This window comes from Megalobrama amblycephala, linkage group LG19, assembly GCF_018812025.1.
Source record: "Megalobrama amblycephala isolate DHTTF-2021 linkage group LG19, ASM1881202v1, whole genome shotgun sequence".
Taxonomy (NCBI): Eukaryota; Metazoa; Chordata; class Actinopteri; order Cypriniformes; family Xenocyprididae; genus Megalobrama; species Megalobrama amblycephala.
The window spans coordinates 26,399,950-26,416,432 of NC_063062.1; the positions used below are offsets into that span (position 1 = coordinate 26,399,950).

A 16,483-nucleotide genomic window follows, 5' to 3' on the forward strand; every position below is an offset into this window, starting at 1 on the left:
ACATGTCATGTTTAATTAAATGTGTTACGTGGCATTTCTTTGTCATTATGTGTGACATTTACATTGTATATATGGTAACACTTTAGTTTAGGGTCCAATTCTCACTATTAACTAGTTGCTTTTTAGCATGCATTTTACTATAATATTGGCTGTTTATAAAGCACATATTAATGCCTTATTCTGCATGACCATATTCTACATCCCTTAATCCTACCCAATACCTAAAGGTGCAATAGGTGATTCTCTACAGAAACATTTTTTGTTATTCTGGTTGAAAGTCTCCTCATATCTTGATAGCAATCACTATGTAAAATGGTCTAAATGATTTTTTGAAAATGCATATCTTCTGTGTAAGTTGTAAGACCATAAAATGTTCATTCAATCATTATATTTGGTCCGAATGAAATAATACAATGTCCTACCTGCCTGTCAACATATACCCCCGCGCACCCTGTTCATGCAGACATCATATATCATCAGTTCGTTTCATGCTATGCCGAGTTTATGTAGACCAGAGGTGTCCAAACTCGGTCCTCGAGGGTTGCTGTCCTGCAGCGTTTAGCTCCAACCAGCTCTAAAACACCTGCCTGGATGTTTCTTTGGGCAAATTCCAAACGGAAGGGAAATGGGGACTTTGGAGGGAGCAGGGCACTTGTGTGCCATTATGTAGCCGTTTAGAATGAACTTGGCAAAGGGAGCAATGAAAGACATGCAATTTCCTCATTATCTTCACTGGGATGTTCCCATGACAATGCAGCACGGTGTCAGCTGATTAGAAAATTTCAGAAAATTACAGAAAATTTTTAATATTGCTGTTAACATAGCTTCTGCAAATAAAGATACATTTTTAAAATATGTGTTATATGCCTATGTATGTGTGAGTATTTCTCTGTTCTCAACTTTAAAACTTGCTGTCTCATCTTTAGAGACTGCATTACTTAACACATTTCTTACCATATGAAACGTATTTAAACATAACATGACAAAAATGTGTGAAATATGTCTCCAAAAAAACAAAACAACTTGAATTGCTATGTTTGTAAGTTAACTCAAACTCTCCCGCCATCTAGCTTTAAAATGAATCACAAGTATTCGCTAGGTCACATGACATAAATAATAAAATTACTTCCTAGAAGTGACCATCGCATATAGCCTTCACTAACAGCCTTGTGGAAGGGCCCTTTGTGAAGGGGTTCAGTTGTTCACTTTCATTTGGAACACTCCTACAGATGGTGTCCCCTTCTCGAAGTGCCCTTCAAGGGTGCAAAATGTCATTTGGAATTTGCCCTAGTTAGATCTTGATTAGCTGGTTTAGGTGTGTTTAATTGTGGCTGGAGCTAAACTCTGCAGGACAGCGGCCCTCGAGGACCGAGTCTGGACACCCCTGATGTAGACGTTAGTCACGGAGCACCACAAACAAACAACAGCCACATTTTACAGTTCCTGCCAAATTAAAACAACAAGCTTATGCTGCGTTCACACCATAACTATCGTAATTAAGAGTTGGCAACCTGTGATGTTCTAACCAATGCTGTTCATATCCGTAGACTCGAAATTATGTGTTTATCAACACTGAAATGAATCTGCAGCAGTCCGGTTTACATTCATTATTATTGTAATGCTATGTGCTTTGAGACATGAGGTAGTTTAATGCTGTCTCTTGTGATGCTTTGCCTTCATGCATTTTGGAGGAGGTGTGGCTTTGGAGATGCTCTGAAGGAAGGGTGGGATGTTATGATTTGAAAGCTAGCTTGCTAATGCTAGCTTTTCTGAAAATGTCCTATTGCACCTTTAACAACTACTATTAATAAGCAGCAATTAGGAGTTTATTAAAGCAAAAGTCATAGTTGTTAGTTAGTTAATAGTGAGAATATATACAGTAAAATTTGTTTCAAAGTAAATTCTATACCAAATCATGTTCAGTGTACAGACAGACAGCATAGTAAAGATGCTAAATGTGTCTTTTAGCAGTTGTGAGATTTTTTTTTTTTTTTTTTTTTTTTGAAGCTCTGGATCACAATCCAGGAAAAAGTCCATCAATATCTCAGAAGGCTACAAATAATGAATGTGCCTGCAAATCAGGCTTGAAAGAAAATGTGGCAGTTTTTCAGCTGTTTGACAAGCCGGGTCAGTTGTCTACATTAATGCTTTAATGCCATGTGAAGCCGATTTAATGAGACGCCTGACTTATATATGTAGTTTATGTGTCTCATTCTCTGTTCTTCATTCTCGTTGCACGAAGGGCCTTTAGGGCCAAACGAAAGTGTCATGAATTCCAAACATCCACATTAAACAGAGAGCATGAGTGCTTTATCTTTTGCTTCAGAGCACTTTTTCCACAGACAATGCGTTCTGGTGAAACTGGCCATAGGGGAAATCATTTTCCAGCATAAAATTAACCGAATCAATGGTCCTCTTCCAGACTGGGCTGTAGCTTCTTTAATAGCAGATTCCCATGGGCCAAGCACGGGAGCCAAACACCCGGCTGTCACTTCAGGCATTTTTCCATACCTCACAGATCACCTGCCGCCGGTACACGTCAATGTCAGCTGCCCTGGAACGCAATCCCAGAACAGCCAGGCTAAAAGGACTACAGTGCCCTGAAAGCTTGTTTTTGCCTACGTTGCTTAATGTTGCACGTCCTTTGTGAGGGCGCCACGTCCCCTTCGGCATGCTCTTCGGCATTTGCATAACCTTGTTGTTGAGAAACGCTCCTCGGAGACATAACGCATCTAAGCGCATTAGCATACTAAATTGGATTTGCGCCTCTCGTTAGCACAGATTGCAAATGCAAGTAGCGTCACATTCTCCAGTCGCACTCGGAAGTGAAAGAAAGAGCAGAGACGGGTAGCTGAAGGCTAGAGAGGAAAAGAAAAGTCTCGAGAGATTTCTCAGAACCACAGGTGGTAGAGTCAGGATGAATTGCTTTGTGGCAGCTGCATTTGACAATTACCGTACAGTCAGGGTCTCGTAGAAGGCTGTGCGGAATGAGAGCCGGTTCAGCGAGAGGTTAGTCACCCGTAACGCAAGCACGGATGATGGGAATCTTTATTCATTCCACGCCTGACGTACGCAGTGTTCGCTTGGCAGGCGTTGTGTGGGAAGCATCGTGCGTTCGGCAGTTAAACGACTCGGCGGGCTGCGCCTAAAAGCCTGAAAATGATTTTGGCACCCGCGGCCAAGCTCAAACTGCCACACTTTCAGCCGTTCTTCCAGTCCTCTGAAAGCTTACCAATCCACGGCCCGCAATTTGTGCTCTCTGCTGTGACAGGATGATAATTAACTGCACGAGAGGCTCCGTGCCGGAATGCGCAGGTGAAGCGCTTCACCTATGTCCTTCCCTTGGCTAAGACGCTCTTAATCAAAACTGCCCAACTGCATCTGCGCTCGGCTGCACCTTCAGGGCAAGTCATGCATCTTCCCCACCCACTCCCTTTTGGAGAAACAGCAAAGGCAGCGGAGGCCTTCTGTACTTATGTGATGAATCGCACCTTAATAGATGCGACTCGGATGGAACAATAACTCTCACAGAGCTGGAGCGCCCACAAAACACTCGGTGGTGCTGGGATTACTCGTCCTTCCCGCTTGGCCTTGGACATTGAACGGGGCAGCATTTTTAAGTAGAGGGTCAAGCATTACTGAGGCCTTCATCATTGTCAGTCATTTATAGGAGAGACACATTTCAGTGTCCTTGAATTCGAAGAGCAAAAGTACAATTGTTGAGCTACAAATGTTGGGTCACGTTTCAAATAAGATTTTAAATGTCAACAAGAGTCTTGAAAAATGCATACTGATAGTGTTGATGTTTCTTTTTCTAATAATGTCTTGTGTACATGCTTTTCTAATCACAAAATGCATGCATGCTGTGCAAAATTCTTGTCTTGTCTTCGATCATGACTACTATGTTTACTGTGCCAGTGGATCTCAACCTTTTTGATTTAGGCCCCCAAACATGAAAACTGATCAAATATTTAATAGCTTAGCATAACTAGAAAGACGTATATTTGTTATAAAATAAACAAATAATAATGAATATCTTGAATTTTAGTTGTTTTAGCTTTTTTTCCAACATGAACTCATGAGAATGTGTGTGTATTTTTACGTAAAGTGTGGTTCTACCACACGTACATTTACTTACATTTTCATACACACAAAAATGTACAATATTGACATATTTATAACGTAAAAAAACTTGATGTTTTTAGATTTTAAATTACCATATTTCATCTAATAAAGTAAATTAAAAAAAAGATTTAAAAGTAAATATACCTCAATAGCATAAAAAACATACATTTACACTAACCTTCACATAAATCCGTAAGTATACCAGACTACATAAAAAATACAATTACAAAAATAATGCAAAACATTTACACAATAATATTTTTTTTTTTTTCAAATCATCAAAAATATAAATGCAACAATATCCAAAAACAGCCAAATGATATCAAACATCATAATGATTATCGTGATTGTAAGGAATAAATACAACAAAATAGAAATACAAAACCAAAGAAAAATATCCCAAACATGTTCTCTGTTTTGTCTTAAAAAAATATTTTAAGTCATCTTGAGGCCCCCTTGGAAGCTTGTTGAGGCCCCATAGTGGGCCCTTGCCCCCTGGTTGATAAACCACTGCTGTATGTCCATGGAATGCCCAGAAATTAGAGTTTGCTGTAAAAATTGACCCTTCACCAGGAGTTTGATTGACAAGCGATCTAACCAATCATAATGCCAAATCCGGCATTTTGTCTGACAAAGCAGTCAGGAGTTAGAAGATTAACCTCGGTGGACTTGAACTTGAAAAATGTTATGTATTTATGTCTTTCCGTGTTTGAAACAACATTCCTTCTCATGTTCATTCATGTTTATTTGATGCTATAAATGAACTAATAGGAAGAGATGATCAGTTCACGAGCCGCTTGAGTTGAGGCGCTACAACAATCTGTCACGACACATTAAAGAGCCACAAAACAGTTTTTATTGTTCGAATTTCTTAACAAATTACACAACTTGAAAGCTGGGACTTTGTTTAATATCATAAGTAACCTGCTCTGTCTTGTCTGTCGACATGTTGTCAGCGTCCTCTTTGCTCCGCGATGTATTTTTCACTGTGTGTGGCATGACAGCGCCATGGCTTGTCAGACAAAGCAACAGTAACTAAGGGGGGCGTGTCTTTGCGAAGGGTCGATTGATGAACAGAAATGAATAAACAGGTATTCCACTTTAGAATACAGTGTTTCTGCATCTTATTCGCTAAACACCTAATGTCAATCTTGATCACTATTGCCAAGTTCTTATATGAAGTAGATATGGCAGAATAATATATATTGTACATTTAAAGAACATAATCCTTTATTCTTGTTTTTTTTGTGAATGAGTCAAGACAAGTACGTCTGTTTCTATTATTTTTCTAGCACCTCAGGCAAGCTGTCAGTGTCCATATGAGGGTAACACAAACATCTAGTTGTTTAGTTAGGGTCTAAACACATTATGTGGATTTTATATAAATGCCGTTGTCACTAGATGATATTTTCCTTGAGTTAATTTAGTTGTAGAATTCAGTTGTCACTCTTGTAAATAACCGTACATGATGTGATTGAATGCTCAGAATGTGACTGGTGTAGCACTGTGGCAGTCATATTTAAATAAAGCCAGTGTCATTCTTTTCAAACAGACCTCTTTTCTATGCAAATTAGGCTTAGTATAGCCACAAGTCACAAATGTTGCACTTAGGCTATGTTCAGACTGCCAGCAAATATCAGATTTTTTGCATGCCCAGGGCTGCATTTCCCAAACAATGATGTAACTCGCTGCTGAACTACCATAGTACGATGCATCGTTGAACAAATCAACTAGCTAGTCACGACTGTTTCCCGAAACCGTATTGTCACAAACTTGTCGGTCAACCACATTGGTGAATGACGTCACGCAGGTAGTGGAGTAATAACTTCTTTAAATGAATCCGTTTGAGATGGAATTAATGCTAGAATTTCTGCTATAAATTACGGACATTGCATTAGAGGACTAACTCTCATTTTCCTCAGTTATTTTGCTTTATTTCCAGATTAAATCAAATGCTTGTTCTGACGTACTAGAGCACGTACGCACATGCGCACTCTTCAAAAACGGTGCTTTAGCTCTCTTGACAAACTAAAATATATAAATGACATTTGAATATATTCGAAATAAAAGATATACATTGTACTTAAAATGATTTATTAAGTCCCCATGTCATAAAAACAAGAAACTATGCTTCTAACCACAGCTCGAGAGCTGTCATTCCAACCACACAAGTTTGGGATGCAGTTTTCGAATGATCGTTTGAACTATGGTTTCGGGAAACACCAAATCGCTGAACTATGTAAGTAACGACGGAACTTGCGATGTTAGTTGGCTAACGATGCTTTTGGGAAACGCACCCAGGTCGGTTTTTGAAAGTCTGGACACGAAAAAAACACGAAATCAGATTTTTTTTTATTTATTTATTTTTTTTAAATCTGATTCAAACCACATTTGGAGGTGGTTTGAAATGCGGTTCCAATCAGATTTTTACAGATGCATCTTAGTCTGGATGCTCTGGCTGCTCAAATCAAATTTCAAATAGATTTTTGTGTCACTCTTAACGTGACACAATGATAATGTCAAAACTGATGATGGAAATGCCGGAAGAATTCATACGGTATTCAAACGAAATGTTCAAAGATTTCGGCAGTGTATAATAGTATAATAGTTAAGTTGCTGCAGGTAAATGATTGTTCTTGGCATTAAAAGTTTGAAAACCCCTGCATTAGATTATTTACCAGTACACCATATACGTGTTCTAGAAGCTCTATCCACACTAAGCAAGAAATCAGCATGACCTTTCATAACGGGCATTTCCCTCAAACTGCCGTTTCAGTTCACATCATGATGTCACGGTAAACATTTATTGGGCCTTCAGGAATACCTTTTTAAAAAGGTCTTATGAGTTATGCCTCAGTGATGTGCTCAGACATCGAGTGGACATGTGCTAAGCATGTATATAAATGCTTCAATAGGTGCACTGTGGACTGCAGAATGAATCGTCACATGACACATCTCATAATTGTGATTTTAATAGGAAGTGAAATGATGATGTGATGAGTCACATGATCATACATTCTAACCTTTCTTCAGTTCCAAATGACGAGGACCCTGACAGTCATTTGTTTCCAACACTATCCACTTCTGTCTTGAAGGAGTTGTTTACCAAAAAAAAAATATTTTTTACTCACCCTCATGTTGTTGCAAACCCAAATTACTTTCTGTATTTTATGGAACATAAAAGTTTATCAGAACGTTCACACTGCTCTTTTCAATAAAATAAAAGTGAATGGTAGCCAGGGGCTGTCAAGATTCAAAAACACCTAAATGCATCATAAAAGTAGCCTATTCAAGTCTATTGCATGGCTTCAGGTGACTTAGAATATAACAGAAAATTAGTATGAACCACTTTTTGACAACTTTATGCCACCTTTTGGCCAGTTTTCATTTTGATATGGAAAAGAGCAGTGTGAACATACCCATTTATAGACCTGTTTTATTAGGGGGGGGATTACATTACTCACATAGAGTGAGTAAATTATGAAAATGTACACTTTTTGTCAAACAGTTTTTGCACCAACATGTAGGGTTTCTCATGGAGGTATGTAAATCTCTCTCATTTAGCTTTCAATTTGCACGTTTGCTTTGGTTTAGTCATTAGAAAATAGATGTGAAGCCCAGCATAGGGATAATGGGTTTTTCATTAGCAGTTGGATGTAAAAGCTTTAAACATCTGATGGATACCCAGACTTTCATCAGGTGATTGTTCTGTATGGTACAACAAAAGAAAGGGAAAATTGCATTGCACAAAACTACCTCATTCCATGTTAATAAATGGATTAAATTGTGATTTGAAAATAGGCATTGCAACACAATAAGGTCGCGTGTATTTGTTTCGGCACAGCTGGCCTAGAATTCAGTCATATCAATTTCAGCCCTTCTAGACGCTAAATAGGATACGCAGAAAATGCATTGCAGCATAAACCAATGAAATATTGCAAATTCATTATATACATGGGATTGCTTTGGAATCATAAATGTGTAACAAGTAAGGAGATTGAGATTGAAATTGAAAAGTTGTTTGGGGAAAAAAACGCACTGCTATCATAAAATAGGCTATAAATGTGCTGTAGATTACAGCTGTAGGCGAGGGGTCAGAGATTGGCTGGTTAGTTTCGGCAGTTAGTCCCTGATGGCCTGGTAGATGCCGTGCCTACAGCATTCTGTGGGCAAAAAGCATCATTCTTCATTGATGACCGTTTAAAAGCAGCCTTCGCTATTTCTTAACTCTTTGTCAGTCTTTGCATTAGTCATGGGGATATTTCAGAGAATCTTTCTGCAGGTTACATTGGTATGTGAAAACCAATAAGTGAATCCTTTGAATCATCCATTCGATCAGTTCGTTCAAAAATGATGATTCATTCAGGTTTTCAACATTTGTGTCCCATTGTGTTTACTTATGCATTATTCTATGCCATTTTGTAGAATAAATAGTGTGCATATAAATAATTGTTGAATGTTTGACGCTTCAGGGACTCAACTGTCGCAGTTTTTATTATATAGCAGAAGGAGAGGGGATATCTGACTCTGATGCTGAATGACACTGATTCATTCAGGAACAAAACAAGCTATTGTCTTTATGAGTGAGTCACTGAATCATTCACTCAGCCGATTTGTTGAAAAATGCTGATTAATTCTGGTGCAAATCAAGTTTTTTTTTTTATGTGTAATCGTTGAATCATTTATTCAACTCATTCGTTTAACACCACTTTTTCATTCAGGAATGAAAACCGACTATCATTATGAGACTGTCATTGGATCATTCATACAACAGATTGATTAAAAAAAGCCTGATTCATTCAGGTATGAATGAATAATGAATAATGTGACCTGTCTTTATAAGTGAGTCATTGAATTATTTATTCAACTGATTCATTCAGTAATGCTGATTCCTTTAGGCACGAAACAAGTGACTCTCTTTATGGTTGAATCATTTGAATCATTTATTCACTGATTCATTTAGGCACAAAACAAATGACGCACCCCCCCCCCCCCCCAAAAAAAATGCTGATTCGGGAAGTTTTGGACATCTTTTGAACTAGCAATAGCAGATCCTGTATCCTGTAAAGTCTTTGGAACACTCCTTGGATTTTCTTACACTTTTATAAACTTGTAGGCTGGAATGTTGTAAAAAACAAGTTTTGTTTTGTTTTGTTTTGTTTTGTTTTGTTTTGTTTTGTTTTGTTTTGTTTTGTTTTGTTTGCAGGGCTCTTAAAAACATCAAAACAGCATGAAATGGATCTTGTTTCTGAACTGGATCCCTTTTTTCATAGTTTTTGGCATTCACTGAAGGTGGTCGAAACATGTTCTACATTATGGCACAATTGCAATATTTGTTATATTCTTCAAAGTGCTAAAAGGAAAGAAATACTTTCTCATGTAAAATTCATACACCAGTTTCCCATTTAATAAGACTGATAATGATAATTAGGCCCCTGAATGGGAGTGTTTCCTTTCGTAATTGCAGACTTACTCAATGCCAGCTGACGTATCTCTCAGCAAATGGATATAGATGGGCCCTCACAACATCCGCATGAATAAACAAAGGATCTGTGCCCTCCGGCTATGACTGCAGAAGTGAAACGCAGCCATTCAAGATTCCACTGCATTCCACGGAATTCTGCACATCAATTAGGCTCCAGCATGGTGCTCTATTTTGAGGACAAATTCTCTCGCCCCGTTTCCCAGCGGCCTCTGTAGTGTACTTGCAAAATAATTTAGTTTAGCAGCTTGTCATGCGAGCTACTGTGGAGAATTCCCTCTCTTTGTCACTGGCAGCTACTGGGTTTGCCTTACCGTGGCACCTGTTTGCTGTGATCCCTCGAGCTTTGTTGTGCTGAATTGTAAATCCAGGAGATTGTTAACTGTTGTACAGTAGATTAAATTTATGAATGCGTTATGAATCATGCTCATCCTTTAACCCTATAAAGCCTGACATATGAAATAATAGTCAGATTTTTTTTTTTTTTTTTTTTAATAGAACAGTTTATTCAAACTTTAGACAAAATCTAAAAAGGAAGAAAATCCATATTTGATACATCAGGCATTTATGGCTCTTATGTGATAAAGGAGAATATGGAGCTCATTCTTGAGGAGGAAAAAAAAATATATATATATTTTTATTCAGAGGCCCGAACTGAGCAAAAGTATTATTATTTGCTAAATATTTGGTGCAGTTGCTGATATTTATAAAGCCAAAAATAAGATGAAATTCTAATAGCTTATTTAATTTAAATCAGTGAGATCTCTATAATAGTATAGTAGACTATTTACATAAAATAAATATTTTGTTGTCAATCTATATTTGCCAATAACATTTCTTAGTAAGATGATATTTAAATGCTTAGTCTTATGTTCAAATATCTGTAGTTTTTTATTGTGGGGAACAAAATATATAATGCAATGCAATAAAATGATGATTAAGAGACAAACAAATAAAAGTTCCTCAAAAGCCTGATGTATTATAATTGATAGTCACGTTTTAACATTTTTTTCTAAGAATCATGTATGAATAATCATCTTGAACTATTACTAACGATATAAAATTTGAAGAGTTTGGTTCCAAAACACTATAAATCCATTTTTTATTAATTTGAGTAAAAATGTGTTTTCTTTACCAAGAAAGTGGCAAGATGAAAACCACTATTTTCTGTTTCAAACTTTCACATGGCATCTTTAGGTTATAATAACATTAAAAATTAAAATCCAGATTTTTCTTTTCAAAGATTTATTATGAAAACTATTTTTTTTCCCCCAAAATGCAATAAATCCATGACACGTTTGTTTTATTCCTTTTTTCTTTTTTCTTTTTTTTTTCTATATGCAATTAATCCATTGAATCAATATAAAAGTTATTTTTCATATTGAAAAAACAAAACAAAGTAAGTTGCTCCACATATGACAGTCTCTGAACTTGGTCAATATTAATCTTATATACACTGGACTAAAAATACATTCCGTCGTCGCTCCCAAAATGAATTCAACAGGTAAATTAATTGTCATTATCGATTAAAGATTATCTAGCACCACCGCACATACAAGTACCAAGTACATTGGTTTTGACTGCAACTACCCAGGAGTGTCGCTATACTGGTGTGACAAAGTAAAATATAGCTGATAAATCCTTGTCTGACAGTGTAGATTTTGGCAATCATGTTATGTTTTTTTGTTTTGTTTTTTCTATCAGATGTTTAGAATCAAACCTAGCAATGCCAGATTCGAGAATTAATCATTCTTGGTCATAGGGCTTTTAAAACTGTTCATGATTAAGTTTTGGAGACCGTGACAGAAGTTTGATGCTGTCGTGGAACAAGCAACAGCCGGCATTTTTCCTCCTCCTGAGTGCCTCATCTTCTGAATCTTCTCACGTAAATATTACATTTCGATGGCTTACGCTTCTTCCCCACCGCAGAAACCACCACAGGTTCATCAATGCCGTCAAAATTATTAATTTTTCTGTTTTTGTTGATCACAAAGTACATGGGAATAGATGGGAAAGCGATGGGAAACACTGAGTTCCCTTTCGTGGGAACTATCGACGCTGCGTGAAACGCATTGGGAACCTTCTGCGTGATATCGTCATTGAAGCACTCCTGTATCCAACCAATCGTGTAACGAGACGTCAGAGACGGGTGACGTCATGGACCAGGAAACTATAAAGCATGCCCGGATGCAGAGAACACTAGCTTCTGCTATCTTCAGCAAGCGCTCCATGTTATCCCGTGTGTCTTATTTAGTGTTTGTCTGTCTACCCAATATTGTGGTTTCACTCTTTGTCTGAGGACAAGAGTTTTCAGCAACACTCGTGTGTATATTTGTGATCGCTGTTTGTGCGTCCTATTTAGTGTTTGTTTGTCTCCCCTCTTTGTCCGAGGACAAGAGTTTCACAACACTACATACATATACACACACTAGACACAATATATATATATATATATAAAATGGCGGATGAAGGCAAGCGATTCAGGAAGTGTGCTTTTCCCTGCACTCGCTATATTCCTGACGGGGATACACACGATATGTGTGTCGTTTGCCTAGGGGTTGAGCACGCGCAGGCAGCTCTCGAGGGGGCTGTCTGCGTGCACTGTGAGAAGCTCACCCTGAGAGTGTTGAGATCTCGCCGGGCACTCTTTGATAATAAGGAGGGTGCCTCGGTTGGTGTTCCCCGCGGATCGGGTCCCGCTGCTGCCGAGGCAGAGCGAAGACTCCATTCGTGGGGTTCACAGATGGATCTGGCGGCGGGGGTTGAGACGGGCCCCGCCCTATCTCTCCCTTCAGCCGCCAGACCCAGTGTCTCTCCTGCCGTGGCGGAAGCACGCTCAGCGGTTTCTTCCCTGCAGGGAGAGACATCGGCGCTTCATCTATCTTCATCTGAGGAGGTTGATGTTATGAGCGTCGAAGCAGGGGAAGAGGAACCGCCATCCTCTTCCCCCGCACATGAGGAGCTCTTGGAGGTAGTGACCAGAGCTGTAGCCAAATTGAATATCAGCTGGCCAGAAGCAGAGCGGGGAGACGTTAGACCAAAAAGCAAGCTTGATGAACGCTTTCTCCCCGCGCGGTCACTACCCCCACGTCGGTGCTTACCATTTTTTCCAGATCTACACACTGAGGTGTCTAGATCTTGGAACAGACCCGTTCAACATCGGGTTTTCAGCCCCCAGACCTCGATCTACAGTAACATCGTGGGGCTGAAACAGCATGGTTATGCGGCGATGCCCCGGGTAGAAGAGACGCTCGCGGGCTATCTCTCGCCTGCATCGGCATCGTCCCTAAAAGCACCGACGCTGCCCACCAAGCCCCTTAAAACTACATCTAACTTGGTGGGCAAGGCTTATGCGGCGGCAGGTCAGGCAGCAGCGTGTCTCCATACTATGGCGCTGCTGCAGGCTTATCAGGCTGACCTGCTGGGGGAAATTGATACCAGCGGGGAGGCCACATTCGAGTGCATCCAGGAACTGCGCATATCGACAGACCTGGCTCTCCGTGCCACTAAGGAGACGGCTAAAGAAGTGGGCCGTTCTATGGCAGCCCTGGTGGCCACGGAGAGGCACTTGTGGCTGAACCTCTCTGACATAAGGGACAGAGACAAAGCTGCCCTTATGGATGCGCCGCTGTCTCCTGTGGGCCTCTTCGGCGACGCAGTCACAACTGTCATCGAGAGGTTCCAGGAGACCAAGAAACAATCTGCGGCGTTTCAGAGGTTCCTCCCCCGCCGGTCTAAAGTCCCCGCCGAGACTGTTGAACGGGAACAGTCTCGGTCCGCAACGAGCTCCTCGGCGCACCACAGAGCGCAACAGAAAGTAAGTGTGGCCGCCCGTGCTCCCCCACGTAGATTCTGGGGACAGGGGCGAGCCGCACAACAGAAGCCTCCTCAGGGCAAGACGGACCTGCGGGCCGTCATTGTGGCACGGAAGGCTTCCAAGAAGCGGTCCTGATATCTGTGGGTCAGGACCCAGGAGGGCGGCCCCCGTCTGGAGGAAGCTTGGCGTTAATACATCTGGCACCCGCTTCCCTCCAGCGCCCTCCGGGGACCACGCCATATCTGTCACCCAGTGTGCGTCAGGTCCCCACTGTCCTTCCGAGGAAGGGCGGTTGTCACTTGATTCGGCTGACTTCTGCCGGCATGCCGTTTCAGAGCGCCGAGCCAAGTGCTCAAAAAACACCAGAGGCCAGTCTCGAGAGACTGGTTCCCTTAGTAGATTTTCTGGAAGAATGGAAAACGCTACCGAATATATCAAATTGGGTGCTGCTCATGATAGAAAAGGGGTACAGAATCCAGTTCGGGTCTCGCCCGCCCAGATTCAATGGGGTCCTTCCCACAGTGGTGACCCCCGAGCAGTCTCTGGTTATGGAACAGGAAGTTATGACACTTTTGCAAAAAGGAGCTATAGAAAGGGTTCCTCCTCCCAGCATGCTGTCAGGGTTTTACAGCCGTTACTTCATAGTTCCAAAGAAGGATGGGGGACTTCGTCCTATCATAGATTTACGGGTGTTAAATCGGTCTGTACAAAAACTGAAATTCAAGATGCTTACACTCAAACAGATAATTCCCCAAATCAGGTCCGAGGACTGGTTTGTGACGATAGACTTGAAAGATGCATACTTTCATGTGTCCATCCATCCTTCTCATTGGAAGTTCCTCAGGTTTGCTTTCGGGGGCGAAGCTTACCAGTACAAGGTTCTTCCCTTTGGCCTATCATTATCACCCCGCACATTCACGAAATGCGTGGATGCAGCCCTGGCTCCTTTGAGACTCCAGGGCATTCGCATACTGAATTACATCGACGATTGGTTGATTCTAGCTCGCTCAGAGCAACAAGCAGTTCAACATCTAGATGTTGTTCTGTCCCACATGAAAAGGCTTGGGCTGAGGCTCAATGCCAAGAAGAGTGTGATGATACCGGCTCAGACCACCAATTATCTAGGTGTTATGTGGGATTCCACAACAATGCGGGCACGTCTGACTCGTGCCCGTGTGAGCTCTGTTCTGTCAGCCGTAAAAGGGGTGAAGTTAGGCCGGTCTCTCACTGTGAAACAGTTTCAGAAATTGTTGGGTCTAATGGCAGCTGCGTCCAACATAATTCCTCTTGGCCTCCTGCATATGAGACCCCTACAGTGGTGGCTCAGGACCAGGGGTTTTCCCCGAGGGGGAACCCTTTTCGAATGATCAAAGTCACACGGCGATGCCTTCGTGCTCTAGCCGTGTGGAAAGACCCCTGGTTCCTGTCCCAAGGTCCCGCGCTGGGAGCAACTGGTCGTCGTGCAATGCTTACGACAGACGCTTCCCTCATGGGCTGGGGAGCGATCATGAGCGATCGCTCAGCTCAGGGTCTTTGGGAGGACCATCAACTCTCCTGGCACATAAATCAGCTGGAGATGATGGCGGTGTTCCTAGCACTAAAACACTTTCTCCCAGACCTGAGAGACCATCATGTGCTGGTCCGCACAGACAATATGTCAGTAGTCTCTTATATAAACCATCAGGGGGGTCTACGGTCTCGCCAACTAAATTACTTGGCCCGACGGATCCTCCTGTGGTCTCAGGGGAAGCTGCTTTCGTTGAAGGCAGCCTATATCCCCGGGAGTCAGAATGTGGGGGCAGACGCCCTGTCGAGGCAGGGGCCGAGGCCCGGGGAGTGGAGACTCCATCCAGAAGTGGTGGATCTCATTTGGAAGAATTTTGGTCAGGCACAAGTAGACCTGTTTGCTTCGGGAGAGTCAACCCAGTGTCTCTGGTACTCCCTCACGCATCCAGCACCCCTGGGTCTGGATGCCATGGTACAGACGTGGCCGAGGCTACGTCTGTACGCATTTCCCCCGTTCGCTCTGCTCCCACGAGTCCTGGAGAAAGTACGCCAGGAAGGGGTCAGCCTGATACTGGTGGCCCCGTACTGGCCGACCCGAATATGGTTCTCGGACTTGGTGTCCATGATAGACGGCGCTCCGATGGAGCTCCCCTTGAGACAGGATCTTCTATCTCAGGCGGGCGGCGCGATAATACATCCCCGCCCAGAACTATGGAAACTATGGGCCTGGCCTCTGAGGGGGACAGGTTCATAGAGGCTGGTCTCTCATCTGAGGTTGTTGAGACCATTCTTAGCTCCAGGGCTCCCTCCACGAGGAAGCTTTACTCTTATAAATGGAACTTATTCTCTACCTGGTGTAGACAACATGAAATGGACCCTGTCCGTGCTCCTATTAGCTTTGTGCTATCCTTTCTCCAAGAAAAATTCTCGGAGGGTTTATCCTATTCAACCTTGAAGGTTTATGTTGCGGCTATATCAGCCTATCATGTTGGGGGGGATTCCTCGGTTGATCGAGACCCCCTCGTGTCACGCTTCCTCCATGGTACACTGAGGCTGAGGCCTCCAGTGCGCACTAGGACCCCAGTCTGGGACTTATCAGTGGTTCTACTTGGGTTAGCTGAGGCTCCCTTTGAACCACTGGAGGAGGTGTCTTTAAAGTTCCTGACTCTAAAGACGATATTTTTACTTGCTATTACGTCTCTGAAAAGAATTGGAGATCTTCAGGCCCTTTCAGTGGCCCCCTCATATCTGGAGTTCGCTCCTGGAATGGTGAGAGCATTTCTTCATGCTAGACTCGGCTATGTGCCTAAGGTCCCCACCAATGTCCCGGGTCCTATTGTGCTTCAAGCTTTTCATCCTCCTCCATTTATGTCTTCGGATCAGGAAAAACTGAATCTGCTCTGCCCAGTAAGGGCTTTGGATGCATACGTCCACAGAGCTGCCCTGTGGCGTAAAACAGAGCAACTGTTTGTCTGTTACGGTTCTCCTAATAAAGGTGGACCGGCGTCCAAGCAGAGGATGAGCAAGTGGGTGGTTGAGGCCATCTCACTTGC

The 16,483-nt window shown here is 41.9% G+C and overlaps 1 protein-coding gene across 8 annotated transcripts in view; it reads left to right on the forward strand.

Annotated features, from left to right (window-relative positions):
* Positions 1-16,483, forward strand: part of cntn5 (contactin 5) — a 405,703-nt gene that overhangs the window by 265,969 nt on the left and 123,251 nt on the right. The gene's annotated exons all lie outside the window — the stretch shown is intronic.